This window comes from Solanum dulcamara, chromosome 10, assembly GCF_947179165.1.
Source record: "Solanum dulcamara chromosome 10, daSolDulc1.2, whole genome shotgun sequence".
Classification (NCBI taxonomy): domain Eukaryota; kingdom Viridiplantae; phylum Streptophyta; class Magnoliopsida; order Solanales; family Solanaceae; genus Solanum; species Solanum dulcamara.
The window spans coordinates 31707760-31730139 of record NC_077246.1 but is presented as its reverse complement, the minus strand read 5'-3'; the positions used below and the strand labels follow the sequence as shown (position 1 = coordinate 31730139).

Below are 22380 nucleotides of genomic sequence, written 5' to 3'. Positions count from 1 at the left end.
TTGTCTCAATACACGTCTATGATTCTTGAGACTCAATCTAATGTGATCCCTAACCTTTTAGAAGGTACTTAAGATGATCACTACTTTGGTCTTCAAGTGACGGTTCACTTGACTATTATATTGAGTCTCAAATAATGACTTAATTACATATGGTTTCTCACTACTCTACTCATGCACGCTGTAACCCATATTCCTCTGAGTCCTATAAGGGGTCCGAGAAAGTGGTCGTACCTAGTTTTAGTCTTTGCTCACTGAGTCCTGGGACTGTTATATATATATGTAGAAGTATATGATAATGAAATATCATATACGATGAAGTGAAGCGTATGATGACGCTTTATGTGATGATGCTCGTCACCGCATCTCGAGGTGGGTATGTACATGATTATATGATGGAAAATGTGGATCAGGTCGTACGTTCTTCTGTATTATTTTAAAATATGGATCGGGCCATACGTTCCTTGACATTGTTTTAAAATATGGCTTGGGCTGTATGTTCCTCGGCACTATTTTAAATATGAATCGGGCTGAATGTTCCTCAGTATATTTTACTATATAATAATGGCACCGAGTCCCATAGTAGGTCGGGTGTGGTATGACATGTACACCACTCTTTCACTGTAACCCTCACTAAAGGGCCAAATATGATAGATAGGCATACACATGAAAACATAGTGAGGTACTTGTAATGTATGAAATGATGCCATATATGATGGTATGATGCTGTATACAATGATATGGTAACACCAAGTCCTACAGCGGGCTGGGAGTGATATGTGAGGATAATATACATGCCCTCTTTTCATAAGATATAGGTATAGTGAATTGTTATCTATCATACTCGTTACTTGCATCCCTATTTTAGTGTTGTCTTAGTTATGTTATGTTATGTTTTACATACTTAGTACATATGTCATACTGACCCTTTTTTTCTCGGTGGACTGTATTTCATGCCCGCAGTTACAAATACAAGTTTTAGGAGCTCTTCAACTTAGGATTTTGTTCAGCTCAACTGGAAGAGGGTCTATCGTATCAGAGCCTAGTTTTTGGAACTTGCCACTGATGTATATAATTGTTTTTGTTTATCTAGGGGTACGCCAAGATCCCTTTCCTGCCATATGTTGTCGTTAATATTTTTAGAGGTATGTAGACATGTATATGTGGGTTGTGTATGTCAGTTTGGTTCATCTGGGTCTACATGATATGTTGTACGTTTTATTATGTTATGGCAGCCTTGTCGGCTTGCGTGCCCTTTATTTATGGGATACAAATGAAAGAGGCTACAGGTTTATGAAAATGTTATCACCTAATAGGGTTCTGTTGCATGGTATTTTATTTATAGTTTGACTTGACCACAGCTAATAGTTATGTATATGGGATTCTTGGTCGGACCCCAGTCGCAGCCTACGGGGTTAGGTTATAACAAAAATAGTATCAGAGCAGTTTGTCTTTGGATTCTCTGTAGACTATGTCTAGTAGAGTCTTGATTATCGATGTGTAGCATGCCACATCTATAAGCAAGAGGCTATAGGACATTTAGAATATTACTTTTCTTTCACATATTATATCGTTGTATTGATTCGAGTCATAGGAAAATCCCTTATACTAACCTTGGATCTTAACAGAAGGACGACATCGACAAAAGGAAGTACTTGACGATATGGGAAAGTTACAAAACACGCAGGTAAGTAAAGGCATGAAAGATATCTGTTGGGTAAGGTATTAACATATGATGTTATGTTAAAGAGAAACTTGAAAGAAAAGTAGACAGAGAAGTACAACAGATGCAAGTAAAGTTGGACATATGAGGTAAGTCTATTACTTTCATACTATTGTTAATATTGAAAGCCCTATATGGCTGTGATATGAAATGATATTGAAAGACCTATGTGGCTGTGAGATGATATGAATATATATATATATATATATATATATATATATGCTGGCCCTGTGAGGCATTGTTGGTATTTTCTACGTGTAGGTTTTGGGATAGTAAGGAGTATAGAGGAAACTCTGCTGAAATATTTCCAGAATAAGGAAAGGGAATGAAACATAGCTTCATAAAATGTCCTGGAAGTTGATACCAAGTACCCATATTATGCTAAACTAAAGTTGTAAGAGGTACTCTTCATGTCATCGATGAGGGGAACCCTTTTTACTTAGGGAATTGTATGTCGGAGAAATAAAAGCCTATTTGAGCAGTACAGTTCAGACCACAGTATCTCTAGTGGTATTGGTACTATAAGACAAAAAAAATCAGGTTGAAGGGTAAGACGTACAGCGATTGAGTTTCATTTCTCTTGAAAAGTACCAAACCCCCAACTCTTAGTTGTAAATTAGATAAGTTGTTCATGACTCGAGAAACTCAAGGGGAGACCATATGAGTCAAGTGTTGAAAAGTATTATGATGGTTAAGGGATTTTTGTTTTCATCTAACGGTGGTTAGGAAGTACTCTATGATAACAGTTTATTAGTTCTCCACCGACTAATTAGAGAAGGAACTTATAACAAAAGCACCCTAGAGAGATGTCATAAACTAAATACGAGTACGAACTAAGCGGGGGATGTATAAGTATGAATTCAAAGATGGGGTACAACAATATAGGGATAAAGTAAGACCGTTAGTAAGGTGCACTCGGTATATGGTGACTAAATTAAAAGCCTGTGTTATGTACATAGTAAGGAAAAGAGGCACAAGCTATAAATAAATGATGCGTGTACACAATGTCACCCCAAAAATAGTGGAACCCTTAAGAGACGAAGATGGCAACCTTAAGAAATAATTGGTGTAACCTACATTCTCCCCAAGGAACAAAGGATATAGGTTGGGATAAAGCTACTACTTCAAGAAAATATTAAATAGTTATCATCGGAATACTAGCACTGCCTAATTGGAATTGGAACGACTACAGGTGCTAAGTAATTCTTGGATGAAGATAAGTAGAACGTAGTCTTGGAAAATTTGTTCCATGAGTCCCATTACTCAAGTACAGATTAATAGATAAGGTGTCGCACTATGGATGAAAAAGTCCTCGTCGCTTCATGATTTAGCCAAGGTCCCGTACATGGATAATCAGGATATAAAGTATGCAGAGAGATGGAGACATGATACAATATCAAGTACATTGGGGAAGGAGATTGGACGAAATTGAGACTGGACATAGAAACATAGAGCAAGGAATAAGAAAATAAAGGTGTAAGTACCCTCTAAAGGGGGGAAGTCAATGAGAAAAATTGCAAAGGTAAGGTGGAGGTAATTGATGTGGCATCATATTCAAGATGGATGTTTAAATTTCAATAAGATCCCTTATTGAACCAAGTTAGGAAGGTCTGGAAGTCACCAATAATTGGATGGAAGCCAGGATGCTATGTAAGGCAGTGTTAAGAAGTTTTTAACAAGACCTTGAATGACATAACGCTCGAAAGTGGGTGCGTATAAAAAGAAAATGGCATAAAAATAAAAGGATGTCGAATAACTTAAGGGACACTACGAAGGATAATGATAGCATACTAGACCAAAAGCCAAAATGTTGGCTATAGAGTTGGTCGCAAATGATGTTGCATAGATGAATAACCAAGGAAAAGGAATAGAAAGCCTCCTATGGTATGAGATAAGAAGAGCAAAGAGTGAGTAAGGGAAAGGGAAAAAGTGTGACAAGGTGGGACAAGCGAGTTTCAATGTGAAGAAGTTAAATACAACAGAATGAACCAGGAGATGTAAAGATTACATCCACCTCATACAAGTTCTATCAGAATTGTTAGAAAACCTATTATTGTATATGGTAAGAATAGGGCTAAGTGAGTAAGTACAGCACAAAAGGAATAGAGGTTCAGTAATGACAATATAGTTATGATATGTTAAGCTAAACTATCGAGATGGAATTAGTACTATGGGCAAAGTAATACATGACCATGGTTGGACCAAAGATCTACCCCGATATCGATTGTAGGATAAGGAAGGAAATATCAAGGTAACACAGGAGACCTAGCAAGACGACTCTAAGATATTTCTTAGGTTAAGTTGAATATCTTTTCGCATTCTCGTAAAGGTAAAGGATGACATGAGATAACGTATATAAAGTGTTATAAGATGGGACAAGCTGGGGTAAGGAAATTGTGAAAAGTTTTAAGCTAAGAAGAGCAGAACTAATGGGTTACTAAAAGATGGCGGACTTCCATGCCAAATTCCTTTGGAATTATATCAGGTAATGATAGACGAAGCACAGAACGACTATGAAAGCCAACTGTAAGGATTGAAAAAAAAGCCAAAGGGTAAAGTACCTGTTAAAGTCTTCTATGATATTGAGGAGTAATACATGAGGTCCCTACAGCTATTTCCTTGAGTAGAGGGTCTTAAAGCACAGCTAGTGCTTGGATGTCAGTCCAAGAAAAGATTGGAACATAGACGGGTCTTAGTACCGCCTTTCACCCTCAAAACTGATAAACGGGCTAAGCGTACCACTTAAACGGTAGAAGATATGTGGTGAGCTAGTGTTGTTAACCTCAAAGGTAGCTGGGATGGTTATCTATAACTTGTCAAGTCGCCTATGAATTTGGCCCTACTATTAGGATTAAGAATAATACGTCTAGTTTTCCACCTGTCAATATTTCGTAACTGTATAGGTGAACCCTTTTTGAATATTCTCTGTGGATGAGGTCAACATAAGGAAGGAGTGATCCTATGAAGAGCAACCTAATGCCAACCTAGATCGACAGATTAGAAGATTATAGACTAAAAACGTAGTTTCTGTTAAGGTGTAGTAGTAAAATAAAATCATGAATAAATGATCTGAGAAACCAAAGAAGACATGAAACACAGTATGTATGATCGCAAAGGGAAAAGAATCTCCCTACAATCTATATAAAGTCTTGAAGGAGGTTTTATTTAAATTCGGGGATAAATGTTCTAAAGGGGGGAAGGATATTACACACCACAATCTTGAGCTCGGAATGTCTCCTAAGCTTCTTAGAAGTTATCAAGTGAGCCGGATAATCTACGACACCATCAAAGGACTCTAAGACAGGGAGAATGTGATACCCCATAAAAGGGAAGGTTGGAATTAGGGCCATGAGAAGTCGGAAGGAGTTGGAGGCCAAGTAATGAGTCGTAGGACTCAATTTACCTACGTAAGCTACTAACTTAGAAGTCTTACATACTTAAGTTACTTGGGTACATACCAATCTTACATAGAAAGGATTACATAGGTTCTTAAAATGAGAGGAGATTATGAACCCATGAGGAAGAGGGGAGAATGACATGTGGAAGCAAGAGGAGGTGCCATGTGGAAGCATGGGAAGGTGCCACATGGAAGCATCTGACCCACTTGCTTGGGGGGTGGGCCCCACAAGGACATATGGCAGCCTAGGAGACAAGGCATGGATCTGTGGCCCAATAAGGGCTGGACACATGTCAGCCTATGGAAATAACACGTGTCACCTACAAATCCATCTTATATATGTATGTTATGTGAATAAGTATATTCTTCATTAAAAAAATTCAGCCAAGAACAACCAAGAACAAAGGGAAAAAACCTGAGAGAAAGAGAGACTAGCTACGGCTCAGAAGAATTAAGGGTAAGCTCTCTACTTTTTATCTATGAATTAATTATCTACGGTGTTCCTCAACAACATGGATATGTATATATGTATATTATGATGCCTAAGGAACCATATATTCATCTTTACACTTGGAACAAATAAGAGAAAGTTGAAGGAAAAACTTGAAGAGCAAGAAGAGGGACCTACGGGCTTGAGCAAGAAGAGGGGTAAGGCCCGATTTTGTTCTGCCAATTAATTATTTAGGATATCCCACAGTGATATGATGGTGTTTAATAACAATAAATTTCAAGTCGGGATAGGCAAGAAGCAATACAAACAATCCGCTAAAGTTTCAGCACGACAAGGAACTTCCGAGGTTAGTTTGGCCAGTTTTGGTCAATTTCGGGTAAGTTAAGACCTTTCCATTCAATTTTAGTTTATGGTGTTGTTATGAAGTATATTAAATATTGTGTAAGTGTCTGTAAATATGAAAATCCCATAAATATGCTTGACGTTCGAAACAAACTAAATTAGAGTCTCTATAGTTAAATTATAGTCGAAGCAAGGTGGTGTGCTTGTGGTGTGCTATAGGTGCGTGGAGGTTTGTTGAAGGGCCTAAAATTACTCTAAAAGAGGTGTGGGGGCTTATTGTTTGAGCCACACTACCCCTTATTTCGTATAATTACAGGTTTTGTGAAATAAAGACTAGAAACCCTATTTTGGTATCGTAATTTTCAGCAAGTTGTTTCGAGCTTATGTTGTGTAATATTTCCATGTTTTATTTGTATATGAGCTGCAGGTTGTTGGTTTTGGTTCTATGTAGTGATTAGGGATCTAATTGGGAATTCGGATAGGGCATGTTATAGGGGAGGTGCTTCCCAATTTTCGTTAACTCCTTAACTAGCTAAATAACTAGTTGAGAAGATGAGCGAGGAAATGAGTTCTATGAATACTCGTGTGCAACTTAAGATGCTAAAAAGTCAAGGATTGTTGATATTCGTATTGTTTTCATGTTGAATAGGTTAAAGGAGTAATGAAGCGAGTCTGGATGCGGTTAACCCATAACAGGTATGTAGAGCTATTCTTCTTTTCTTTTGGCATGTCTTTGGTATAAGTTATGAATGATTTGTATATGAAATGTGGGGGAAATTCCACTCATGAAACTCCAAATGTAATTCATAAACTTTATTCCCTTTGTGATATTAAGACTCCTGTAATAGTTGAGTTATTGCCTTTTAAGGCTACTAGATCATGTATAGTAGTATATGTAAGGCCTGTGTCTTCTTCCTTTTGGAATGTCTTAAGTATAAATGCAAAGGCACATGATATGAGGTGGAGGTAGTCACAGTTATAAGCTCCGAGTATGACTTGTGACTTTTATTCACCACTTGATGTTAGAGTTTTTAAAGTAGTTGAACTACTACCCTCGAGCCTCCTATCTGATTAATAATAACTGAATGCATCAACTCCTATTCCGAAGGTCTCTGCGACGACAGACGTCTCTACTTCCATAAACTATTTAACCTTGTCTCGATATACGTCTATGATTCCTGAAACTCCATCTAATGTGATCCCTAATGTTTTTAGAAGGAACTTAAGATGATCACTACTCTGGTCTTCAAGTGACGGTTCACTTGACTATTTTATTGAGTCTCAAATAATGACTAAATTGCATATGGTTTCTCACTACTCTACTTGTGCATGTTGTAACCCATCTTCCTCCGAGTCCCATAAGGGGGCCGGGAAAGGTGTCGTGCCTAGTTTTAGTCTTTGCTCACCGAGTCCCGAGCTGGTTATATATATATGTAGAAGTATATGATAATGAAATATCATATACGATGAAGTGAAGCGTATGATGACGCCGTATGTGATGATGCTCATCACCGTGTCTCGAGCTGGGTATGTACATGATAATATGATGGAAAATATGGATTGGGCCATACGTTCCTTGGCATTATTTTAAAATATAGATCAGGCCATACTTCTATGGCATTATTTTAAAATATGGATCGGGTCGTACATTCCTCAGCATTATTTTAATGTATGGATCGGTCCAAATATTCCTCGGTATATTTTAATAAATAATAATGACACTGAGTCCCATAGTAGGATGAGTGCGGTATGATATGTACACCACTCTTTCACCGCGGCCCTCACTAAAGGGCTGGATATTATAGATAGGCATAAAATGAAAACATAGTGAGGTACTTGTAATGTGTGAAATGATGTCGTATATGATGGTATGATGCTGTATACTATGATATGGTAACACCGAGTCCTACAACAGACCGGGAGTGATATGTGAGGATGATATACATGCCCACTTTTCATAAGATACAGGTATAGTGAATTGTTAACTGTCATACTCGTTACTTGCATCCCTATTTCAGTGTTTTCTTAGTTATGTTATGTTATGTTTTACATACTCAGTACATATGTCATACTGACTCTTTTTTTCTTGGGGGGCTGCGTTTCATGCCTGTAGGTATAGATATAGTTTTTGGGAGTCCGTCAACTGAGGATTCCATTCAGCTCAGCTAGAAGAGGCCTCATCTTATCGGAGCTTAGTATTTGGCACTAGCCGCTGATGTATATAATTGTTTTTGTTTATCTAGGGGTACGGCGGGGGCCTTGTCCTGCCGTATGTTATCATTAATATTGTATAGGTCTGCAGATATGTATATATTTGGGTTGTGTATATCAGTTTGGTTCATTTGGGTCTACATGATATGTTGTATGTGTTATTATGTTATGGAAGCCTTGTCGGCTTGCGTGCCCTTTCATTATGGGATACAAATGAAAGAGGCTACAGGTTTATGAAAATTTTATCACCCAATAGGATTCTATTGCATGGTATTTTATTTATTGTTCGAATTGACTAAAACTGATAGATATGTATATGGGAGTCTAGGTCGGACCCCAGTCACGGCCTACGGGGTTGGGTAATGACAGACTTGGAGGGTATCTCTTACAACTTTGATCCAACCATCTAAAATTTACCTTATTTATATCAACCTCATACTGGCTATTATTACCAATTCAATAGTTAACTTAATTTCTCAGAGTCAGACTTGCAACTTGGCCAAATCTCATTGTTAGTGTCGACACACCCCTTTACGGCATGTTACGAACTACATCTCATTCTCTTTTTAATTCTAGGAACTTTTGACAGAGTTTCCTCTGTATTTCTTACCATCTCAAAACTTACACATATATGATATCATATTGTAGCCACACAGGGCTTCCTATATCAATCACAAGAAGAAAATTACAAACTTGCCTCGTATATCCAACACCAACTGTCCTTATTACTCTTTCCTATTCACTTTCTCTTTCCATTTTTAACTACATATTTCAAACATACCTATAGCATTCATACTATGTTTGACATATATTTCATTTACAGTTACCGGTTCCTTTAACTACTTCTGTGCACACTTTCTAACTAGACTTGTCCACAACATATACATTCAACATGTTTCCTTACTATACTTACCATAACCCGCCATAATGATGGACAACTTGCCATTTCCTTTATATAAATTCTCATTATCCTCCCTTGATATCAAAATTTTGCTTGTAGGTGCAACTATTTTTCATCTTAGTTTGCAAAATTCCCACAGGTGGGAATACCTTGGTCATTATTACTCGTAACTACTAGGTATTGATTCCATTAATTTCCGGTTACAACTATTAGGTACCAATCTATGGTAAATGTACATACATAGGAAATTTTTATAAGGTCCCCTATACTTGTAGGTGATTAGTACCTCGTATGGTTCAGTGATCTAGGAAGTGAAGTGTGCTCCCCATCATCATCTGTCCGCCACCTACTCGTCTGCCCTTCTTTGTCTGTTTTATTTGAATCTCGGGAACATAGATAACCAGGTAACTCCTAGTTTATCGATGACCAAGACAGGGGACTAGAATATTCCGTAACACTTAGCGGGGTAGCCAGTCTGATGTAGTGTTCTACCATAGGAGCAACTGGTATGGCTTCTAGGACCACTTCTCTAGATATCAAACACTCTGGTGGAATTGTCGTTGGGTCCTCTGAGGGATCGGTCTTAATAGAATAACTGGGACTCCTCCTACTTGACCTTGGAGCCTGTCTGAAGCTGGCCTCTCCATCTTTCACACAAATCTACACCTACCTACAAGAAAAGAGGCTAGAAATAATATTACCTTGGAGGCATCACTGTAAACATAATAGTCTATTAGGGAGGAATTGTCCTAATAATACAACTCTATCGCACGATTTAAAGTAAAAAGGAAAGGTAGCATCCTAAATATCCTGTAGCTTCCTATCTATAGATTTGGGGCACAACATACTAATAAACAAGATTCTACTAGACACGGTTTGTAGACACCCAAGGATGAACTGCTCTAATACCATTTTTGTAACGCCCTAACCCTATAGGCCACAACTAGGGTCCAACCTGGACACCCGTATCCATACCTACCTAATGTAGTCAATTTGAACTACGAATAATATGCTAACTTACATAAGAACCCCAATGGGTCATACATCTTCATATACATATAGCCCTATCATTTGTCTCTTGAGGAGTCATCACTAATCATATCATGAAAGGGAACGTAAGACGACAAGGCTTCCATTACATATTAATAGTCACAACACATTATATAGACGTAGCTGGAAAAAACTTACATACAACTTATATAAACATGTCTGCAGCCCCTGCCGTACCCCTGAATAAATGAATATATACATCAAAAGATCAATACCAATAGTTTAGGATTCGGTAGAATGGAGAACTCTAAGATAGCTGAGTGGAAATCCTAAGTTGGTGGATCCCCAAAATATATGTCTATACCTGCGAGCATAAAATGCAGCCCACGAAGAAAGGGGGTCAGTATGAAATATTTACTGAGTATATAAAGCGTAAGAATATTAAGTGTAGATGAGTCATGAAAATATTCTCAATAATTGAATGTATATGTGGCCAACATGTGATAATACCTGCATCAGTCTATATAACTGAATTTGACTTTATAGCATATGACATGCATAGATTATAGTATAACTGTTAGTGCTGTGGAACGTACAGCCCGATCCATACATAATATGATAGTTAGTGCCGAGAAACATACGGTCCAATCCATATATAATATAATAGTGTCGAGGAACGTATGACCCAATCCATATATAATATAATAGTGCCAAGGAACGTACGACCCAATCCATATATAATATAATAGTGTTGAGGAACGTACGACCCGATCTATATATATCATGTTAGTGCCGAGGAACATACGGCCCGATCCATATATATTAGACATTCGTCAAAAATTATCATAAAGTATGTCAAAGAGCCTCAAGAATCATAGTCATATGTCAGTATGGTATAAAACATCTTATAGAAGTCCGAATACTAATTATCATAGAGTCCCTAAGAATAGAAATGGGTATATATCGACTATTATCCAACGTACCAAAAACTGATGGGGAGGATCAATCACTTGAGAATTGTAATATCAAGAAGTGAATAAGGATCATGAAGCAAACTCAACGATTATGAATGGAATTACCCCAAATTTCATATATATATCATTCCTTACTTATATCTAAAACATGCAAAAAGAAAGGACAGATAACTTTACATACCTGTTATAGATTAACAACAACAAAACTTGTTTCGTTACCCCTTTAACCTATTTAACAAAAAAGTAACACGATTATGAATAACCTTCAACTTTCCATCTCCTAAATCTATAACCAATTACCTATAGGAATTACTTCCTCGTTCACACTTCTCGACTAGAATATTCATTAATTAAGAAGTTAACGGAAATCAGGCAGCATTTTCCCTATAACTCGCCCTATCCGAACTTCCAATTAACCTTTGATTAGCAAAGCCATACCAACAACAAAAACCACCATCCATATACAATAAAACTATTTCAACATTATTCAATAAAAGTTCAAAACAACCCACCCAAAACCACGACATCAAAATACAATTTTCAATCTTTATTTCATAAAATCATAACCACACAGATAGGAGCATAACGTAGCTGAGAATAGAAGCACTTATACTCATTTATAACTACATTTTCATCCCTTCAACATATATAAATTACCCTCAAATTTAATACCACGATAACGACAACACTAATCAAACTTTAATCCAACTAGAACGGCCTCAATTCTGTAAATTTACAACGTCAACAATAACTATGTAATTTTCTTTCCTCCAACTTCACTTAATACAAATTAATCTCTCTATTACAACATCATTAACTCCAATTTTAAAGGAAGAAACCCTACCGTAGTAACTTGGCTCCGCAACTCAGCTGAAAGTTGATAAACTTCTCATTGTACCTCATTGCTGCCCCAACAATTGATTTACGTTGTTAATCACCTTCCAATGGATCGAGATTACCTTAGAGAATTAATTTATGGAGCAAGACTTGAATCCTCTTCTTGGTTCAGCTATGGCCGAAAGTTGCCATGGCTTGAACTCTCTTTCTTTCTCTATTTTTGTCTCTACGGTTCTTAGGGTTAAACATAAAAAAATAAAGTTCTCAGTCATTAATTCAAGACTATATACACTACTTTTGAAAGTGACACATGTCAGCCCCTAAGGATGACACGTGTCCATCCCCTACACGTGTCCAGCCCCAAGGGTGACACATGTCCAACTCTTGTATGTCCACCTCTTCCATGCACCAACCAGTTGCTGCCACGTGACTTTGTGGGGTACATTTTCCAAGTAGGTGTATCACCTACTTACTTTTTTTTGTAGGTTCATAATTTCATCTCACTTTAAGAACTTACGTGATCCTTGCTACTTAAGCTCCAGATATAACCAAGTAGATTAATTATGTATGACATCCAAGTCGGTAGCTTACTCAAGTAGGTCAATTACCACAACTCATTACTTGGCCTCCAACTCCTTTAAAATCCTTCCAAACCTATTTCAAACCATTACTACTCACATAGAACTAGCCTATGCAAAATATGAGGTATTACATCCTCCCTTCCTTAGAGTTATTTGATAATGTCATGAATAACATGTATCACATGGTAACTTTAGAGAAGCTAAATAAATGTTCCCATGTACCAAGAGTGCGGGGTATAACAGAAAGGGTCTTTCAAGGTCTATTTATTCAACTTCATATAGTCCATGCAAACTTGCCATCCTATGACCAACCGAAGTGGAACTAAGTTATTCTTGTTATTTATAAAAACCATCATACCACCCTTATTGGGGACACATTGCAAATACTAACCCAACTACTGTCTAAAATTGGGTACATAGCACATGCATCAAGCCACTTTGTAATCTCTTTCTCCCCCACCTCTTGTATAGGTGTGTTTAATCTTTGATGATGCTTAATATTGGGAATGAAATCCACCTCTAACTAGATATTATGAGTGTAAATGCAGGAGTTATGTTAATGATGTTAGCAATAGTACAACCAATTACTTTCAGGTACCTTTTCAAGGCTTCGACAAGTGCCCAAATCTACTCTTTATTCAAATATGCAGCAATAATTACTGGTAAATTGTTATTTGCACCCAAGAACATATACCTTTGATGACATGACAACTCTTTCAATTCAAGTACAGGCAGCTCCTCAACAGATGGATTGGCTGGAGAAGTTGGTCTATTCTTTAAATGAATATCTAGTATTTTAGGAGTAAAAGGGTGTGATTCCATTCCTTGTAAGCATTTAAAATCACATCAAACTTCTCTATACAATAACGCTCAAAGTTCATGATCAGGACTACCAATATCTCGACCTTGAACATTTTCTTAGTAGATGCCTCAACAACTACTTCCTCAGCTACGTCAATCAAAGATATCATGGTCATATCTGTAGGCTGCTTCATGGCTTTACATAGATTGAATTTTACTTCCTTATTATTAATTGTGAAGCTGAGCTCACCTCTTTCCATGTCTACTGATGCTCTTCCTGTGACTAAAAATGGTCTTCCTACAATTATAGGGATTTCAAAAAATCACCTCTCAGTTTAGGATGACATAATTAGAAGGGAATATGAACCTATCAACTCTCACTAGCACATCACATAGGATCTTAACGAGATTCTTTACTGATCTCTCAGCCAATAACAACCTCATTATAGTTAGTTTGGGGGCTTTTAAGCCTAACTATATATAGATCGGGAGTGGCATTAGGTTGATACTAACTCCTAAGTAACACACAATCCTGGCAAAATTGAATGCAATAATAGTGCATGGAATAGTGAATGCTCCTAGATCCTCATTGTTTTCAACCAATGACCTTGTAGCACTAACACTACAATGGTGTAGGTTGTCAATAGGCTCGAATATGACTGCTCTCTTCTTAGTTACCAAATCTTTTATGAACTTCACATAACACAACATTTGCATCAATGGTTCTACTAATGGAGTGTTCATGAACAGATCTTTCAATTTGGACATAAATTTCAACAATTTCCCATCTTTAACCTTCTTCTTTAATCAATATGGGAATGAAGGAGGCAGTTTGTGAATTGGTGTCAACAATTGTGCTACATCTAATTTCATTGGTTGTTTACCTTTTGACTTCTATGTCATATTTGGCTCTACCATAATACTCTTAACCTTTTCATCATCATCATCCCAAACTTCATCATATGTACCACTCTTTTCCTACTCATCAACATTGGATGCAAAATTCTTATCCTACTTGATACCCGCAGGTGGTGGCCCTTAAATCATCTTACCACTTTTTGTCATTATTGCAATACATTGCCTTTATTTCTTGGAGCTTTGTATAGTATCACTGGGAAGTGTGCCATTCTTCCTTTGATTTAGTTCTTTTATTAGTTGTCTCATCTAGTGATCTAACTTTTTAATAGTCTGGAGTGTCATTCTACAAGATGACCCATGTTGGACATATCTCCCTTCAAGTCTTTGACACCTGCATCTAGTGACTCTACTTTTTGTAGAACCTTAGCAAGCATGTCTTCCATCTTCAAATTTCCAGAACCAGTCGCAGTTTGATCTTTGTTGCTAGAAGGCACATAAACACTGTTATGGTCATTCTTGAAGTTCTATTTGCTTTTCTAGTTTCCTTGATCATGGTTACCATTTCGGTCACAATAGTCACCCTTCTAAAAGTTCTGACCTTGATTTCAAGAATTGTAATTCCAAACGACCCTTAGTTGTTCCGATATTTTACTTCCTCCTAAAACACTATCTCTAGTACTTCATACTTGTTTGAACCCCCAACAACATTTACCTTCTCAGCACCTTCTGATAGTAAGATCTTAGTTAGTAAATCCATCTACATTTTTATGTGAACCATATCCTGATTACATTCATCTTTGTTCCTTCTTTGCACACCCGATATCTTGAATGTATAGTCTAGACCTCCAACAATAAAATATCTGGTGTGCTAAGCCCTACTAGTCTGGGAAACCTAATCCAAGATTCTTGACACTTCCGTAAAGGTTTTAGACATGAATGATCCACCTCAAGCTTGATCAATTACTGTCCTAGTCATAAAGTTACACAATGTATAGAATAACTCCATCAAATGCTCATATGTGAGATTGTGATTAAAGTAGTTTTTCAGCTTTTAACTAGATCTCAAGCATGATTTACGTAGAACTTTATGAGGGAGCTGCTTGCACGTATTGATATTATCCTTGATCTACAACTTCCTCAAAGGTGGAAAGAATGGTTCGTGAAATGCTTCTTTCAACTTTCTCTAATTTGTGATTTAATCATGCGAGAGCTCATTTAGCCACTTCAGTGGCTCCCCTGATAGAGACAATGGAAACAGTCATAAGTGAATTGTTGATTGGCTAACCCTAGGGATGTCACTACTTCTGCATGAAAGCAATGAAGTTTATCAAATGCTAATATGACTTATCTCCAGCTTCTCCTTTGATCAATCCTTTCATTTTTAATCAAAAGCTAAATCATAGAGCTAGTAATGGTGACCTTCATACCTTATGGTAGTAGAGGAAGAATGTCACGACCCAACCTCGTGGGCCATAACTAGGGTCCGACCTAGACCCCCATATACGTATCTATCAGATATAAAAACTATACATATGAACCCTAGTGGGTGATAACATTTTTATACACGTGTAGCCTCTTTCATTTGTGTTATGTCATGAAAGGGCAAGCAAGCCGACAAGGCTGCCATAGCACAATAATATTTACAACTCATCCTACAACCATAATCGCACAAAACTCACATATTACCCACGTACACATGTCTACATACCCCTAAGAATAGTAATGGTAATATATGGAGGGATAGGGCCCCCGCCGTATCCCTGAATAAACAACCGTATATATATAAAATGACCAGTATCAAAAGTTAGACTCCAGAACAATGGAGCACTTTCAACATCGCTGAGTGGAAATGCTAAGCTGGCAGATATACAAAATAAACATCTGTACTTGCGGGCATGAAACGTAGCCCCCCAAATAAAAGGGGGTCAGTACGATATATGTACTGAGTATATAAAGCATGGACTGTAATAAGTAAAGTCATTACTAGAGCAGAATGTGCAAAAATGAGCAAAGTATCTAGAAATATCAAAATGCTTATCATAACTACAGATAAGGTATACAGAAAAACATATGCCATATCCATCCCTATTATGGGACTTGGTGAACAAATTGTGGTCTCCACCCCATCACTGACGCCACAGCATATCATAACTCCGGAGTAGGGAATATCTCCATAACAGATCATATCATATCATATGGTCATATCAGATCATATCATATCATATGTGTACATGCCACATCATAACTCCACAATTCCTATGTACAGGTCATACCTGCCCCCTCATATCGGGGCACGGTGAACAATGCACAGAAGTATGCATGATAACAAAACCTAGCTCGGGCTCGGTGAAGGAAGCATTGAGGCATCCACGAATGGAGTAGTGAGAAACTATATGCAATTTAAATCATATCTGATACTCGACGGAATAATCAAAATGAGCTTTCGTTCAATATTGAGATGTTACACCCCGTACTTTGGTACCTTGGAATGCTTCTTAAGCTTCTTAAGTTTCTAGGAAGGTTCTTAAGTTACTTGGAAGTCGTCATATGAGTTGGATAATCTATAACGTTATCAAGTAACTCTAAGAAAAGGAGAATGAGATACCCCATAAGAGGGAAGATTGGAAATAGATTTATAAGAATCCGAAAGGAGTTGGAGGTCGAGTAATGAGTCTTAGGACTCGATTTACATGCGTAAGCTAGAGACTTGGATGTCTTACATAACTAAGCTACTTGATTACACGTCGAACTTCAATAGCAAGGATTACATAGGCTCTTAAAATAAGACGAGATAATGAAACTATGAAAGGGAGCAAAAAAACTAGTTTTCGAACTTACGAAAGTGAAGCAAGCAGGTGAAAATTAAGCAGGTGACACACCTAGGTGGGTCCCATGCTGCCACATGGCGGATTTGGGTTGGATGCATGGATGAGGTAGAACCCTAGGGGACTGCCATGTGTCACCCCTAGGAGCTTCTATGTGTCACCTCCAAAAGTTGGATATATATGCTGAAATTATGACTAAGGAATTCATTTTTCAGCATCTACACTTAAGGAAAATTTGAGAAAACTTGAGGGAGAGAAGAGAGAGTCATGACAGCCACAAGAGTAAGGTAAGGCCTCCATTTTTGATTCGTGAATTAATTATTTAAGGTATCCTACATTGATATAGCGGGGTTTAACAACATAAAATTCATAGTTGGGGTTTCGAGGAACTTCTTGTTTTTGTCAATAAACCCGTTTTTGAATAGGACTGATGTTAGTAATACTAGTATAATTCCTTGTGTAAAGCTTTGTTTCGAGTGATTCAAGATGTTTTGGAAATCTATTTCATAGGTCTATCACTTTGATTTAGCCTCAAAAATCCAATTTTGCTTTTAGCTTTGCAAAAAAAGGTGATGAAGTGTAGAGGAGGTACTGCCCAGATTTTGTTTCGAAAATCCTACACGGACAGCTGTAAGTATTTTGGGTATATATTTTCGTAAAAAATTATTGTAGGGGTAATTCAAAATTTTTTACGACCTTGATACACATTTCTATAACTTTCATTGAGGCCACAAATCTTTTTTCCCTCAATTACACCTCCGAAACTAAGCGACAATATAAGACAGTGGGCTGCCCATATTTCGCATTTTGATAAGTTTTGGCGAGTTTGACCAGTTTAACATAAGGTAAGGCCTTTAATTTTAAATTGAAGTTTATGGTGTTGTTACATGGTGTATTACACCCCTTGTATGCTGCTGGAAGTTTAATAATGTCATAGAAATGCTCGACGATCGAAATAAACTAAATTGGAATTGCTATAGTTAAATTGTTGTCGAAGGATAGTGTTGTTCGTGTGAGGTGCTTCTGCAGGGGTGTGATGTGTTGTTGCAGGGCCTAAATATGTTCTAATTTGGGTTAGGGTGCTGTTTTCGGAATCCACATGATCCCTCGTTGCGTATAATGAAAGGCGTTGCAAAATAAAGGCTAGACGCCCTATTGTGCTACCGTATTTTTGAATAAGTCATTTGGAGTTTATGTTGTATATTGTTGGTGTGAATTTCTGCAGGTTGTTGTTGTTGGTTGGATGTAGGTCTTAGGGACCTAATTGGAAATTCCGATAGGGCACATTATAAGAGAAATGCTGCCCGATTTTCGTTAACTTTTTAACTAGTTAGGGAACTAGTCAAGAAGACGAGCGTGGGGGGGTTAGTTCTACAAATACTCATGTGTAGCCTAAGGTGATGGAAAGCCAAGGATTGTTAATACTCGTATTTCTTTTATGTTACTTAGGTTTAAAGGATGACGAGACAAATGGAATAAAAAGTAACCCGTAACAGGTATGTAAAGCTAACGTTTCTTTCTTTTGGCATGTTTTGGCATACGTATGTAAGGCTTATACTTTCTCTTAGCATTTCTTTGACATAAGTATATAAAGCTAATATTCCTTTTTGTCATGGATTTTAAAAAACCAAGTATATAACTTTCATATGATTTTAAAGAAGTTCCTGTTCGTAAAGCCGCTAGAATGGCCAACTTTTCGACTTTCAAAAGATATTTTGTTATGACTTGATATGTGTATATGATTCCCAAAAGTTCTATTTTGATATAACCCATAGTAACTTTCAAAAGGTACTTGATATGATCCTTTTCTGGATTTTGAATGATAGCTTATTTTGATTATTCCATCGAGTCTCAAATATGATTTAAATTGCATTTGGTTTCTCACTACTCCACTCGTGGATGCCTCAATGCTTCTTTCACCGAGTCCAGGCCAGGTTTTGTTCTCGTGAATACTTTTCTACATTGTTTTTCATGCCTCGACATGAGGGGGCAGGTACGACCTGTACATGGGTTTGATTTGTGGAGTTATAATGTGCCATGTACACCTATGATATGATATGATCTGATATGACCATCTTATATGATATGATCTGTTATGGAGATATTCCCTACTCTGGAGTTATGATGTGCTGTGGCGCTAGTGACAGGGTGGCGACAACATTTTGTATTTTTCACCGAGTCCCATAATGGAGCCGGATATGGCATATGTTTTTCCGCATACATTATCTGTGGTTATGAAAAACATTTTGATATTCTGGATATTTTGCTCATTTTTGCACCTTCTATTCTGGTAATGGCTTTATTTATTACAGTCCATGCTTTATATACTCAATACATATATCATACTGACCTCCTTTCTTCGGGAGGGAGCGGGGGTTGCATTTCATGCCCGCAGGTACAGATGTTCATTCTGGAGACCCGTCAGCTTAGGAGTTCCTCTCAGCTATGTCGGAAGTGCTTCATTGTTCTGGAGCCTAAATTTTGATGTTGGTCTCTTAATGTATATATTTGTACATTCAGGGGTACGGCGGGGGCCCTATCCCGTCATATGATTATGCTACCATTCTGTAGAGGTCTGTAGACTTGTGTTGTGGGTTTTGTATATGTGTTTTAGGACTATGTTCAGTGATGGCCTTATAGGCCTTCGTGTGCTACATCTATTTTCGTGCGCTCTCTAGCGATCTCTTTTGATTTCCTAATTTGTTTGTTCTGCTAACATATTCAGTGGGGCTAAGGGTACATATGGGTGCCCAAATAGGGCACCAGTCACGGCCTACGGAGTTGGGTCATCACATGAGACAAGAATCATATCAAGTACCTTTTGAAAGTCACTACGAGTTATATCAAAATAGAACTTATGAGAATTATATACACGTATCAAGGCATAACAAAATATCTTTTGGAAGTCGAGAAATTGGCCATGCTAGTGGCTTTAAGTATAGGAACTTCTTTGGAATCATATGAAAGTCATATACTTATTTCGTAAAAACCAAGCCACAAAGAGAGATTAGCTTTATATACTTATGTCAAATTATGCTAAGAGAAGGAATAAGATTTACATACTTATTCCAAAGACATGCTAAAAGAAAATATAAGCCTTACATATGTATGCCAAAACATGCCAAAAAAAGGAAACGTTAGCTTTACATACCTCTTATGGGTTACTCTTAACACGTTCGTCTCGTCATCTCTGGAACCTATTTAACATGAAAGCAATACGAGCATCAACAACCCTCGAATTTCCAGCATCTTAAGTTACATATGATTATTCATAGAACTCATTTCCTTACTCGTCTTCTCAACTAGTCCTTTAGCTAGTTAAGGAGTTAATGAAAATTGGGCAGCATCCCCCCTATAATATGCCCTATCCGAATTTCTAATTATAATCCTAATAGCTACAGTCAACCAACAACATAACTAGAAGCATATATATATACAATTTACATCAATCTTATAGTACATAAACTCTAAATGACTCGCTCGAAACCACGATACCAAAATAAGGTTTGTAGTTTCCGTTTTGCAAAACCTTTAATCGTATGAAGCGGGGGTCGTATGGATGAAACCAGCAGATTACCCACATATTTTAGAAAACATTTATGACCTGAAACACACAACACACAACTAGAAGCCGCCTCCAAACACACAACGCCTTACTTCGACTACAATTTAACTACGATGATTTTAATTTAGATTATTTCTTTCGCTAAGCATCTCCACGACTTTTTTATACCTACTGCAGTATACAAGGTACATAATACCCTCCATAAAAACCCCATAAATTCCAAATTGAAAGGAGAAACCTTACCTTACCCAAAATTGGCCCAAACTCGCCAAAACTGCATATCGAAAACTTCTTGGTGTGCTGAATTGGGGCTGACTATTTGTGTCCCTTTTTCGCTGCCCCAAAATTGAATTTTCTGTTGTCAAACATCATTATATAACCGTGGGATACCTTAAATAACTAATTCACAGAATAAAACTCAGGCCTTACCTTTCTTGGCCTCAAACCCATAGCCCCTCTAGCTTGGCCCTTTAAGTTTTTCTTTCAATTTTTTCCAAGTTTCTAAGTGTAAGGTTAAAGAAAAGACTCCTTAGTCATTATAATATACATATATACATCTCCAAGTGCTATGGGAACACCATAGTTAATTAATTCACGGAGAAAAATTGAAAACTTACCCTTTTTTTCCAAGCAAGCTTGTGGCTGCTCTCTTTTCTCTCTACGTTTCTCTCCTTGCTCTTCGATGAAGTTTGGATAAAGAACTGAATTATAAGTCACATTACACATGTATATATATCTCTTTAGATGCTTCCACGTGGCATCCCCCTAGGGATGAAACATGGCAGCCTCCTAGGGTGCCACCTCAACTTATTCAGCCAATCACATGCTGCCATATGGCAGTGGGGTCCACCCTAAGCTGATGCATCACCTACCTAACCCTAAGTAGGTGTATCAACTACTTGTCCAAGTAGGTGCATCACCTACTTGCTTTGAGTAGGTGCGTTGTTTCCTTATTTCACTTTTGTGAGCTTGTAATCTCATCTTACTTCAAGAGCCTATGCACTCCTTGATACTTAAGCTTGACATGTACTCAAGTAGCTTATGTGTGTAGGACTTATAATTTAGTAGTTTACGTAGGTAATTCAATTCCTACAACTCACTACTTGACCTCCAACTTCTTTTGGATTCTTATAATCCTATTTCCAACCTTCTCTATTATGGAGTATCTCCTTCTCGTTTCCTTAGGATTATTTGATAGGGTTATTGATTATCCGACTCACACGACGACTTCTAAGAAAGTTAAGAAGCTTAAAAAGTATTCCAAGGTACCAAAGTATGGGGTGTAACATCCTTCCCTCCTTTAGAACATTTGTCCTCGAATGTGAACCAAAACCTTCCTCCGTATCTTATACCGACTATATGGTGAATTCCTCTATTCTGTTTCCATAACATATACTTTCATCACACAATCAATATTAGAGTTCCAAAGGTTAGAAATACTTGTAGACGTAGGGAATAGGTATGAATACTTGTGTTTCATTTCCTCTTTCGCTTCCCAGGGGATCACCCATCGTAGTACTACTCTCGCCCAAACACGCTTAACTTTAGAGTTCTGATGGGATCCGATGCATTAGTGCTGGTATGATCGCATCCATCCCTTATGGGATCTCATTTGAAGTTTAAGTGTTCCCATTAACATATGATAGAATTAGTTGATTTTCTCTTACGCTTGTACTTCTCTTGTCCACTTCCCCCCTTTAGGGTGTATCGATGTCATTGTCTGTTTGTGTTCTACCTCATGCCCTTATTTCCAATTTTCAAATGCGTAAGATTCTTTTCCAACACCTTTGGTCTACCGCACCCTATCTATGCCTTCCTTTAGACTACCCATACTTTTAGTTGCCCATGTCCGACATCTTAAAATAATCGTGAGGTGCTAATCCAATCTAATCATTAGTACTCGAGTCACGTATACATAATATGTCTT

General features: G+C 37.4%; 1 pseudogene; it reads right to left on the bottom strand.

The window, feature by feature from the left end:
• Nucleotides 1-21924: 21924 nt before the first annotated feature.
• On the bottom strand, nucleotides 21925-22046 carry LOC129871787 (5S ribosomal RNA; annotated as a pseudogene).
• Nucleotides 22047-22380: the final 334 nt, after the last annotated feature.